Source organism: Lycorma delicatula, chromosome 1 (assembly GCF_047948215.1).
Source record: "Lycorma delicatula isolate Av1 chromosome 1, ASM4794821v1, whole genome shotgun sequence".
Lineage (NCBI taxonomy): Eukaryota > Metazoa > Arthropoda > Insecta > Hemiptera > Fulgoridae > Lycorma > Lycorma delicatula.
Genome location: NC_134455.1, coordinates 147,853,963 through 147,865,316, shown reverse-complemented (window position 1 = coordinate 147,865,316; position 11,354 = coordinate 147,853,963).

The following is an 11,354-nucleotide window of genomic DNA, read 5'->3' as shown; positions in this document are numbered from 1 at the left end:
GATAATTTTAGCAACTACTCATATGAAGTTATCATATCATATGTTATAAACAAAAAGCATTTCAGTTTGATTAACCATTATCAGTTATTAAATTCACATGCAATTGATTAAATATATAACAGATTTTTCCAGATTAATTCTTTATCAGTTAGTGAAAAAATATGTAATTTGTAGTATTTCATAGAAATTACATTCAGTATTTTTCATATTTTTGAATAATTATGCAACTTTGTAAATATAATTATGTTATACTTTTAAAAGTATAATCACTATCTAACAAAAATAGTTGCGAAATATACATAGGGCAGAACCCCCTGCAAATATAGATTGATTTACTTCTGTCTGAAAATATTGAGAAAAAAATTAATTCATAAAATTTAATGTACTGTTAGTTAATTCATTAACAACATTTTTTTTAATGTTTAAAATTGTCCAAAAAACAATTTTACTAATGTACGCTGTTCTGTGAAAGAAAACATGCCTAAAGAAGGAATGTTTACAATCCTTTATAAACAGGTAAAATAATATGACATTCTGTGATGCAGTTGTTAGTTAACTTAGTATCTTAACTTACACACAATGCTACATATATCCCATATCATTACAGTATACTAAGTCCTCAGTGGTGTAGTGGGGGCAGAAAAATGTCACATTAAATAGTAACTTGTAATCTGAAATAAAAATTTGAACCATTTCTTTTCATATTTTTGTCGCACCTACAATTCAGATTGATTAAGATGAGCACAGGAGTTTCTATTATTTAATCTGTGATGGAACCAGGGAATCCGCTTTCTTTAAGTGAGTGTAGTCAGCTTGCTTGCTTTAGTGACTGGCAACATCGTCATTTTTTTGCGAGGTGGAGAAACCCCATTTATGGGCGCCTGGGCAGTGTCGGGCTCACTTACAGGTTCCGCAAGATATTAATAAGTGCGTGTGTGTTCCTGCGCAATACTAAGTAAACCCCCACCCTCCCTGGCACAGTTTAAATAAGCATTACTTCAGGAAGGGGGAAATCGCCCATACACACATACTCAAAATTGCTATGATACAATAAAATACAATACATCATAATATACACCCAAGTTCATACAACTAGATACATATTTACGAAAAGAAGCAGCGTTGACCTACAGCATCAGTACATGCTATCATCAAAAAATCATATCGATAGGGAAATAACATCAATCATTAAAATAGAAAACATCAAATACATATTTACAAATCACAAATACATATTTACAACAGGAAGCAGCGAAGACCTGCAGCATTAACACACACAGTCATATAGTCATGATCAGGCACTCTCTTGCACAATCAATATCTAACAAGTAAACATAATGATAGAATCAGATATAGTAACAAAACTTAATACAAATCAATAGAATATTACAAGTATAGTGAAATAAACGGTCTTACCTTAATACCCATGAATCATAAAGCAGGCAAAAAATCAATGATGCAGTACATCCACAATACATCATACTTATATGATACAATGTATCATACTTACTTGTGGGGGGGGGGCAGTCATCAGACAAGGAGGCAGAGTGTCCACAGTTTCATTGTGTCCAAGCAACTACCTTAAGCGCAGAGGATCCACTAGGGACGCGAACCTATCTGTCCTTGAGCCCCACGACACCTCATCCTAGCACATGACTCTTCCCAGGTCATTAGGTTTTGCATAATTGACTTGGTATAGTCAGCAACGACCTTCCAATGTCTCTCCGAATGGAGAAGAATGTCCTCAATATCTTCAGGTGCAAACAAATTCATCCTGTGCAGTACATCCAGCAGATGTCTCCTTTCCATGTCATTCCTGGTGTACCTGAAGAACACATGGTGGGCAGATTCTTCCTTGTGGCACACCGGGCATGTATCAGAGTGATTAAGGCCAAACCGAAATAGATAGGACCTAAAATCACCATGGCCTGTCGGGAACTGTGTGAGGTAGTAATCTAATGAGCCATGGCGCCTGTTAATCCAATGCCTGACATCACTTATCATATGGTGTGTATTTTCGCTATGGTGCCACCTCTGTTGCCAGACATTGGTCATCTCCTTCAATATAAGAGTATATTGCCTCTTTACGTCTTCAGGAGGAAGAGCCCTTATTCTCTTCTGTTGCTCCACTACCAACTACATGAGGAGAAGTCCTGCAAGGACTTCAGATGCCACACCAGAGACAGTTCTATATGCAGAGATGACATGGAGGCAGCACCATCTTTGATGTGCCTACATTGCCCCCCCTGTATCTGGTATACACTATAGCTCCTCCCACTCCTCTGCACTATATAGGAGCGTGGAGCGAGCCATGCTGCTTCTACCACCACAACGAGGTCATAGCCAACAAGAGATACACTTGGGGGAAGCAGGAGGTAAGAGACCCCATCACAGGCAAGGTTCCAGAGGGTCGGTCCAAGGACCAAACTCTGTGGAACTCCTCTATCCAGTGCGCGCTCCAGAACACCTTCAACTTCACTGGTTAATATGCATCTGGTCAGGTATGAGGTTACAATCGTGACTATATATTCAAGTATCCCCATGCATGTGTAACGATTGTACAATAGCTGCATGGGTAATGCTGTTAAAAGCATTTCTGACGTCTATGGAGACTAACACGCACATCCTACCGGTGGACTGGTCACTGTTATTCTGTAATACTCTGTGTGCCGTCTCGCAGACGGCAGATATCGCATCAATGGCAGACCTGCCCCTCCGGAAGCCAAATTGACTCAAAGAGAGTCCGCCCGAGTCTTCGCTTCACCTAATCTGTGTTGGAGCATGTGTTCCAGTATTTTTGCCACTGCATCCTGCACAGCAAGCGGCCTGTAAGAGGAAGGGAGCTCAGGGTCTTTCCCGGGCTTGTTGACGAGAACTAGTCTTTGCTTTCTCCACCTGTCCGGAAAGACTCCTTCTGCCAGGCATGCATTGTAAACTTCCAGAAATGCATCAGGATCAGCCTGTGCTGACCACTAGATTTGGCAGTAGGTCCGGGCCGGGACTGTCTACTGGCATGCGTGCCGCAACAGCTGCCAGCTCTTCTTTGGTAAAAAGGGTGGATGCTTCTCGTGGCCTCGCTCACCCATCGCAATAGGTTCGCTACAGGGGAAGAGTCTCTCAATGATTCGATTTATCTCGTTTCTATCCCGAGTAGTGGATACCGTGGGTCGCAAGCCTTTTTTAACTAAAATCCGGTAGGGTCTACCCCAGCGATCTGAGTCAACTCAGATATTAAACATACAACTCAGCTGGTAGACGTCGCCAGTAGAATTTCTTGGACTCCCGTATGAGCACACCAAGTTGTCTTGCTCTCCTTAAATTGAGCGGTGAATAGTGATCTGAGGGAATCAAGGCGTCTTTTAAGTCTGTGACACTCCTTCCGTTTCTCATTTATATCATGGGTCCACTAGTAAACAGGTAGATGACCCTTACCACAATATCTCCTTAGAAGCATTGTATCACAAGCTTCTTTGATAGTGTCAGTCAGATGAGAGGCTTTCTCCTCCACTGAGGCTACCCCAGCGACACCCCGCAAGTCAAAAGTCTCGGCCAATATTCCTGCATCGAGAGTCCTAACACTCCAAACTGCTGCTACCGTATTCATACCGAGCTCGCGATTGTCATTATCAACGAGAGTCATAACTATGGGGTTGGTGGTCGCTGGCGGAGAAGCCCTCCCAGACTCGCCAGCCACGGATCCGTGCAGCCAATCCCGGTGAAACGAAAGTAAGGTCGACTACAGATCCAGTCGATCCCCTCCTGAATGTGTTCGCAGTACCGTTGTTAAGGCACATAATATCCAATGCTACAATAGTCCACCAATATTCTGCCTCTCGCATTCGTCCTGATCGACCACCATGTAGTAAACCAAGCGTTAAAATAGCCGGCCGGTGTGCAAGGAGGTCTTTCGAAATAGACGTCAGGGTTTCAGTGTACCGTTCTATGGATGTATTAGGTGAAATATATTGCACCCAAAAAAGTACACGATTTCTATCTGAGCCCTGGCAAATCCTGACCCTTGATGTACCTCTCTAGCTTCTGTTTGTTTACGCATCCACATGGCAGCAGTCTCCCACAGGATCAATCCCAGTCTGGGACGAGAGAGATGAGCAAAATATCTGTACACATCTTCAAGGCATATCTCGCCAGCATATTATCGGCCAACCTTGCACGGTTTACATTAACTTGTACAATCTTTTGGTTCACTGTTGTGACATAGTCTGGCTGGACCTCCCCCAGTTGGCACCGTCAGTCTTCCTCTCAGCCCGGTTAGGACAGGTAAGGGAGCCGGTATGGTGGCTTTTCGTATCAGAGGTCATGCACCTTGAAGTTATGCCACAATTAATCGCCCCATGGGCTGCAACTTCACAATTAAAGCAGGCTCCGGATTGGTCTACTCCGCAACAGTTCCTGGCAGCATGACCCACTTCAAAACAGCGGTAAAATCGTAGGGGCTGCTCTCTAACATCGACTCTACAGAAGACGAGACCGATCCTCACACGGTCCTTCTCTGCAATGAGGGCCAGCAATCGGCAGATGACTATCCTAATCTCTCTGTATCCAGTCCTCAACGTGTACTGTATGTTATCAGGCAGTTCGGAGCCAACAACCTCGCGTAATCCTGCTGTTATATCCTCTTCCTGTATATCGTTTTCTAGGTCTCTAATGCGCAGGGCAGCAGTTCTAGTTTTTGTCATCACAGTTCCCTCCTTGATAATAACAATGACTGCCTGCTTAAATTCTCCCGCATTCTTCTTGTCTTCTCTTATTTTTATCTTCATTAGTTCTCCCGCCCTCCAAATGGAGAGAATCTCTGCAGCTGGAGGCATCGTAACCCCGGTACGAACTGTCTTCATCAGCTCTGCGTATGTAGCATTAGTTTTCAGAATTATCGTTTCTGTTTTGCGTTTGTGAACAGACTGTGCTTCCCACTACCCGCGAAAGGGAGTTTTCCTCCAGGGACAATTATATAAAATTTTTCCCCCGTCTTTCTCCCTTCGCATTCCAATATCTTCCTGGTGAGAGTGGCGATCACAGGCCATAAATCTCCGCCTGTATTGCGCCCAACTTCCCGCCGTTAATCCTCCTGACCTTGCCAATGACGTCTATAAGATCCTGCGCGAGCTGGTTGCTTCCTGCAGAATCCACATACGACAGGTGGAATAAGTTCTTAACGGGGACACCTTCTCCTATCACTTCTCCAATGAATTTAGCCTCAAGGGAAGCCGTTCCCTGGACCGGCTCCCCGGTGGGTGACGTTCAGGGACGTTCACCGGTGGGTGAACGTTCCTGGACCGTTATGTAGCCACACAATTTGCGGATGCCTTGCTGCCAGTTTCTCAACGTGCTTATTCTCTGATAGATCCTTTATATCAATGATCGCAATGGTGTCCATTGCGCCATCTCCTTCACACGGTAGTCCAGAGAACGGAGATCAGAAGCCAACCTTTCTAAGCTCAATACTATGTGCAATCTCCCTTAAGCTCAAGTATTATAGTGCAATCTCCCTCCTCGAAGATTAGTTTCCCTTTGGGTCTTTTCACCCGTTTTTTATTGACCGTGTCAGCTCTAGGGGACAGTCCAAGCTGTTCAACAGTCATCGTCGGAATAGTGCAGGCCCTTGCTGTTGCGTCTATGTTATCCCCACGCTCAGAACACTTTACTTTCACTTTGTCAGATTAGACGGTTTCTTTGAGGAGAACTAGAGTCTGATTATAAGTTTAGGTCTCACTCCGCGTCCTGGGATACCCCACACACCGTATTCTAAAGGGCAAAATATTTGGGGTGGGAGGGTGTAGATGAAAAAAAAGTAATTTTTTTCGAAGGGGAATGGACGCCGGGGAAAAAAATAAGTCAACTTGGGTCGATTTGAATTCACCGCCAGATCAAAGAGATATCTTGAAAGTGTGGATCTCGATGGCTGGTATAAGAGTTACTAAGTTGGCAAGTTCGAATCTCCTACAAATTTACCCAACTGACCGGATGCTAACCTAGTTACCCGAGCATGTGGCTTTTATAGGTTAGCAATGTGCTCCCTAAAGTCTTACTTAATTAAATCGATTATTTTTACTTTAAAAACTACAGTTTATTAATCCTAACGACAGTATTTAATCACAATTGGTACCAAAACAGTAAATTAACAGTATATAAGTAAATCTAAAGACACCAAGTTTGAGTTCGCCACGGGGTCCTTATGATTAAAATTAAAACACTAATTACTTAAAAACTAACGAACTGTCTTTTGAAATTTATGGTTCAAAATACTCAAAACACACAGCACTAGCACATAAACCATATTCGAAAACCAAAAAACCAGTAAATACCATTCAAAATTACCAACAACAGACTAGCGCTACTTGATCAGTCACAATACTGCCGGGATTGTGGCAACACCGTCTGTACTAACCATTTGTCTTGCGGTAATTCCCGTGTTTTATTTTATGCTCGGATTGTTCACGACGAATATTCAGCGAGAATTAATTTTTTCATATAAAGAATAGAGTTCAATATTGTCTCAACACCTGTAACATCAGTCGTCCAATTCACATTGACTCAATTAACCTCAATTCACGATTTTCTTGTGTGCGTGTTGTGATTGTTAAATTATTGAAAAATTTTGTGTTATTAAATTTATGTAATAATAACTTAATCTTGTCGACGTATATCATAAATGTTTCCGGAGGGTGAAGCAGAAATCAGTATCAGGGCGGTTGAGAGACCATTCCCTGGCGTACGGGCTGTGAATCCCGTAAATATAGACCGAGTGATTTCTCGAATGGCACTGAGAAGGCACTGGAGATTGACCAGCTTGATCTGGATATACTCTATCATTTGCTGCCTGTCATAAGAGAGCCGCTGGGGTTGCTTTCCGATTCGTTGGAAGGTGGCTTTGGTGAGAGTGTTCTTAAAATCAGGAAAGGATCCGAGTGAGATCAGCAGTTATCGACACATCAGCATGTTGCCAGTAATCGGTAAGTTGCTTGAAAGGCTGGTTGTGGAACGGTTCAGGGAAAACATCGATATGAACGATTTTCTAAATCGAGGTCAATACGGCTTCATGAAAGGGGTTGGCACCGAGGATTGCAACTTAAATACTCTTGAGGTGGAAAGCGCCGACTGTAAATATGTTTTGGGAATTTTTATTGACATACAGGTAACATTTCCTTCCTTGTGTTGGAGTTCTGTTCTCTATGAGTTGGAATGCCGCAATGTTCCCGTAGCCCTGCAGGCCGTAATACGTGACTATTTGTTTAACCATACGGCTCTATTTAAGGATGCACACTTAGTTGTGGAAAGAAACCATTACCAAGGGAAGCCCGCAGGGTTCTGTTCTCGGTCCCCTGTTGTGGAACCTGGTATTTGAGGGGTTTCTGGGATTGACATTTCCAGAAGGGGTCACGGCCCAGGCTTTCGCCGATGACTGTCTTCTTTTAGTTCGTCGTAATTCACGATCACAGCTAGAAGACTGGGTGCAAGCGGCTTTGTCAACCGCAGAGGACTGGATGGACATGCAAAATTTAAAGATTTCTTGCCCAAGACGAAGTGTATGCTTCTCAAGGTCAGTTTATGCAGAAAAATTATCGTACAGTCCTAACCCCCATAATAAGTATAAAGGCCGTGTAATCAGCCGAGTTCGAGTTCATAAGTACTTAGGTGTTTTGTTTGATGAGAAGTTTCTGTTTAGCAACCACATTTGACAAGTAACGGCGGACGCCGTCTCTGTGATCCACAAGCTTAGGAGGCTTGCTCGGTAGGATTACGGAATGTCGGGCCGTCATTTGTACGTGGTGTACCGAGGTGTCTTCAAAAGTATGACCTCTTATGCTGCGTCCGTTTGAGTGCTTAGGTTGGAAAGAAATCGAGCACTTATTCAAAATTTAAGGAGTGTCCAGCGCAGAGCCAAAATCGTATGCACTGGTGTGTTTAAAACAACCTCCTACGAGGCTACCACCGTATTGGGAAAGGCTCTCCCAATCGATTTAGTGATAAAAGTACTGGCGGCCATGTGGAAATTGCGAAGAGGTAGGGAGGCCTAGGTATTTGGGATGCGGTTTCGAGCCGGGCCTGTACCGAAGCGGAACGGTGATCTCAATGCACCGGTTCTAAATTTCGAACAGTTGCCCATCACCCACCTGCGGAGGAGGCTTTACAGCCTCGCGATGGAAGCATGGCAGCAAGAATGGCACGCTACAACTAAGGGTAGATCCTTGTATAAATTTATACAGGACTTGGGGGGATGGTACGCCTCTAGTTCGTTTTTAAAGGCAACGGAAGCCCAAGTGCTTTCCAACCATGCGAATTTGAACCAATATTTGTTTTGATTTTACCTGGCAGCTGATGTGCTCTGCGTCTGCGCGGAGGTCAGTCGAACGAACACATGATGTTCGACTGCCCAGTCTGGGGGGGGGGGGGGGTTTAGCAGAACTCAGGTCACCCTGGAACGTCGAGGTCAATGGGAAAATGGCCACTCATAAGCGGCGAGTCAATGTGGCGTGAGCCGCATTGTCGGACCGTGTGGAAGTCCCTTGATGCAGTTGCTTTCTTCAACCGGCATCAGTAGTTTAAGGAATATAAGATTCCTATCGTTTGCTGTAGGAAGCTATCCTCGAGAAATGGCTGGTCATCGGTCAAATATTGCTCCAAGCGCTATAATATGGTGGACAGGTACTTGCTGGCATTCAGCGAGTTAGGCGTGGCATCAAATTGCTGTCGTTGACGGAATAAATTTTAATTTATTGACCAGTCATATATTTTAGCATGTAGATAGGGTGCGCCAACCCATTTTCGTAATATATGACAAGTGAGCGGTGGGGCACGCAAGCGAGTGGTGTAGGGCACCACGCTTATTCCGCTCACGAACTTAGGTAAGCTCTAAGAGCTAATTTTAGGATATTGGTCGCTAACCCGTTTTGAGGAACAGTAGCCGTTTGTGGTACGGACATTCGGTCTTACGCTTAGGGCGACCAAATGGGGTGGTGTGGGATAAATGTCAGACAAACCAAATATCATAAATATTATGTATATATATATCAGTAAGTGGCATACGTGCAACAACGTTTGTAACAAATGTGTTTATTTTATTATAAAACACACATACATGACTTCCTTATTTATACAATACATAATAGCAAATTTATTCTTGCCGAAAAGTTCTTTAGAATTTCTGTAAATTTTGAAGCGTTTTGGATTTAAATAGCTAAATAAGGGGGCAGCGAATTTGACCTATGCTGCGGGCGACTGAAATCCACGCTACGCCACTGTAAGTCCTTGTTCTGGAAGTAGAAGAGTTCAAATTCACAGTGCCTGTCATTGAAAGCAGTTATTCTATAATTGTGTTGTAAACGATTCCATTCTTTCAGTCATGCAGTGAAAATTGCCGCTTGATTTTTGAATAAATTTAGATCACGAACAAGATCATTTAATTCTGAACAAGTAATTAATTGTGATTCAGTATTTGTGTTTTCTAAGAAGTCTGGGTCTCTCCTTTGTTCATCATCTGATAAATCTGCGCAACCTTCAACATCAACAGTTTCATCCATCTCCCGTATTTTTGGTGATACTGAAATTGGAAACTGGATTGTGGGGCACTGATCTTTTAACAGAGGGAATAACACGATATTTAACAGTATGTTCAGTCTTAGCTGTTATATCTGGATATTTTTGTTATGAAAAAATAGTAGTCCATGAAGTGATCTTTTGGTTCTCTCTGGAGCATTGGAATTGAAAATGTAATGTGACAAGACCCAGTCAACAGCCGTTTCACATAAATTATTATAGCAAATATGGAAAGCCCTTACTTGACCTGATCACCTAATCTATATCCAAAATATAGTTCATATAATTTTTTTTATCAGGGAGATATATTTCTCCACTGAGATTTTAATATTACTTCACCGCAAGGGTAGCAGAAACTGTCTGAATGGTTAATGCAATTCTGCAGTATTTTTATTACAATATTCACTACAATACCTCACAAACACACTTATACACAAATTAATGTAGTATACAACCCACCGGTTTGGTCTATTGGTGAACGCGTCTTCGTAAATCAGCTGATTTCGAAGTCGAGAGTTCCAACGTTCTAATCCTAGTAAAGGCAGTTACTTTTATACGGATTTGAAAATGTCATGTGACAAGATCCAGTCAACAGCCGTTTCACATGAATTATAGCAAATATGGGAAGCCCTTACTTGACCTATTTACTAGATCGTGATGATTAATACTAGATCGTGGATACCGGTGTTCTTTGGTGGTAGTTTTTTTTTTTTTGTTATCAATGTTGCGGAGAAATGCCATTTACGTAACCCTTACAAGCAGGGGAGTGTCAGATTCTCACGGGTTCGGATGGATGTTGATATTAAGACCCTATGTGTGCCCGCATCCTACTGACTAAAACTCCTACTTCACCGTTTCTCGCCACCCGGGGCCGGTTTTGCAATTAAGTATAGGACAACCCCTGGAGTGTCAAAGCAGGGAGATCCAGGAGTCCCACAGTTTCACCACCGCCGCCCACCCACGCAATCACGGACAGACAACGGTTTCACTGAGGGCTGTTCCCCCACTCAGACTATTGATTACACTTCTGACTACTGCATTACTATCTAGAACTGCAATTGTACTCACCTTGAAATTGATACTCACATATTTGTATATCACTGGACACCTCAATTGAGATACTGGTACCATCGTCGCTTGCTCAGGGGTTACCGGAGTCCCCCCGTTTCAATACCACCGCCCAACTGTGTAAACACAGACAAACAGCAGCTCCACGAGAGGCTGTTTTTCACCCCCTTGCATCCTGCACCTTCTTATGCTGCACTCTGTATACAAAGCTGGAACCGCGGAGAATTTATCACTGTCTGTTAGCATTATTCCAATAATATTGCCTACGTCTATCTGACCAACAATCACCCTACATCTTCTTTCGCTTTCCCATCTAACGCATTGAAAAAAGACATGCTTAGCTGTGTCCCTCTGACCACAATATTGGATTATCTATCTTTGTCTTCCGAACGGGTAGGTTCGGAATGAGTCGATGCCGGTCAGGAATTGGGTGAGCCAATAATTCACCTCACTAAATCCCCTCCCGATCCTCGGCCCAATCTCACCTATTAAACGCCGGGTCTGTTCGTCTTTTCGTGGGGTGACCCACCTTGTCTGCCACTCTTCTATTAACTCACGTTGCGAGTCTTCCTTATTCATTCCTTCATCAACTTTTACCTGTGCTCAAGCCATCTGCTGTATAGGTGACATTCCAGTAATTACAAACAATGTTTCAGGTGACATCGACGAATAGACACATACTATTCGTAACGCTATTTTCCGTTGTACTCCCTTTAAGTACTTCCTATTCC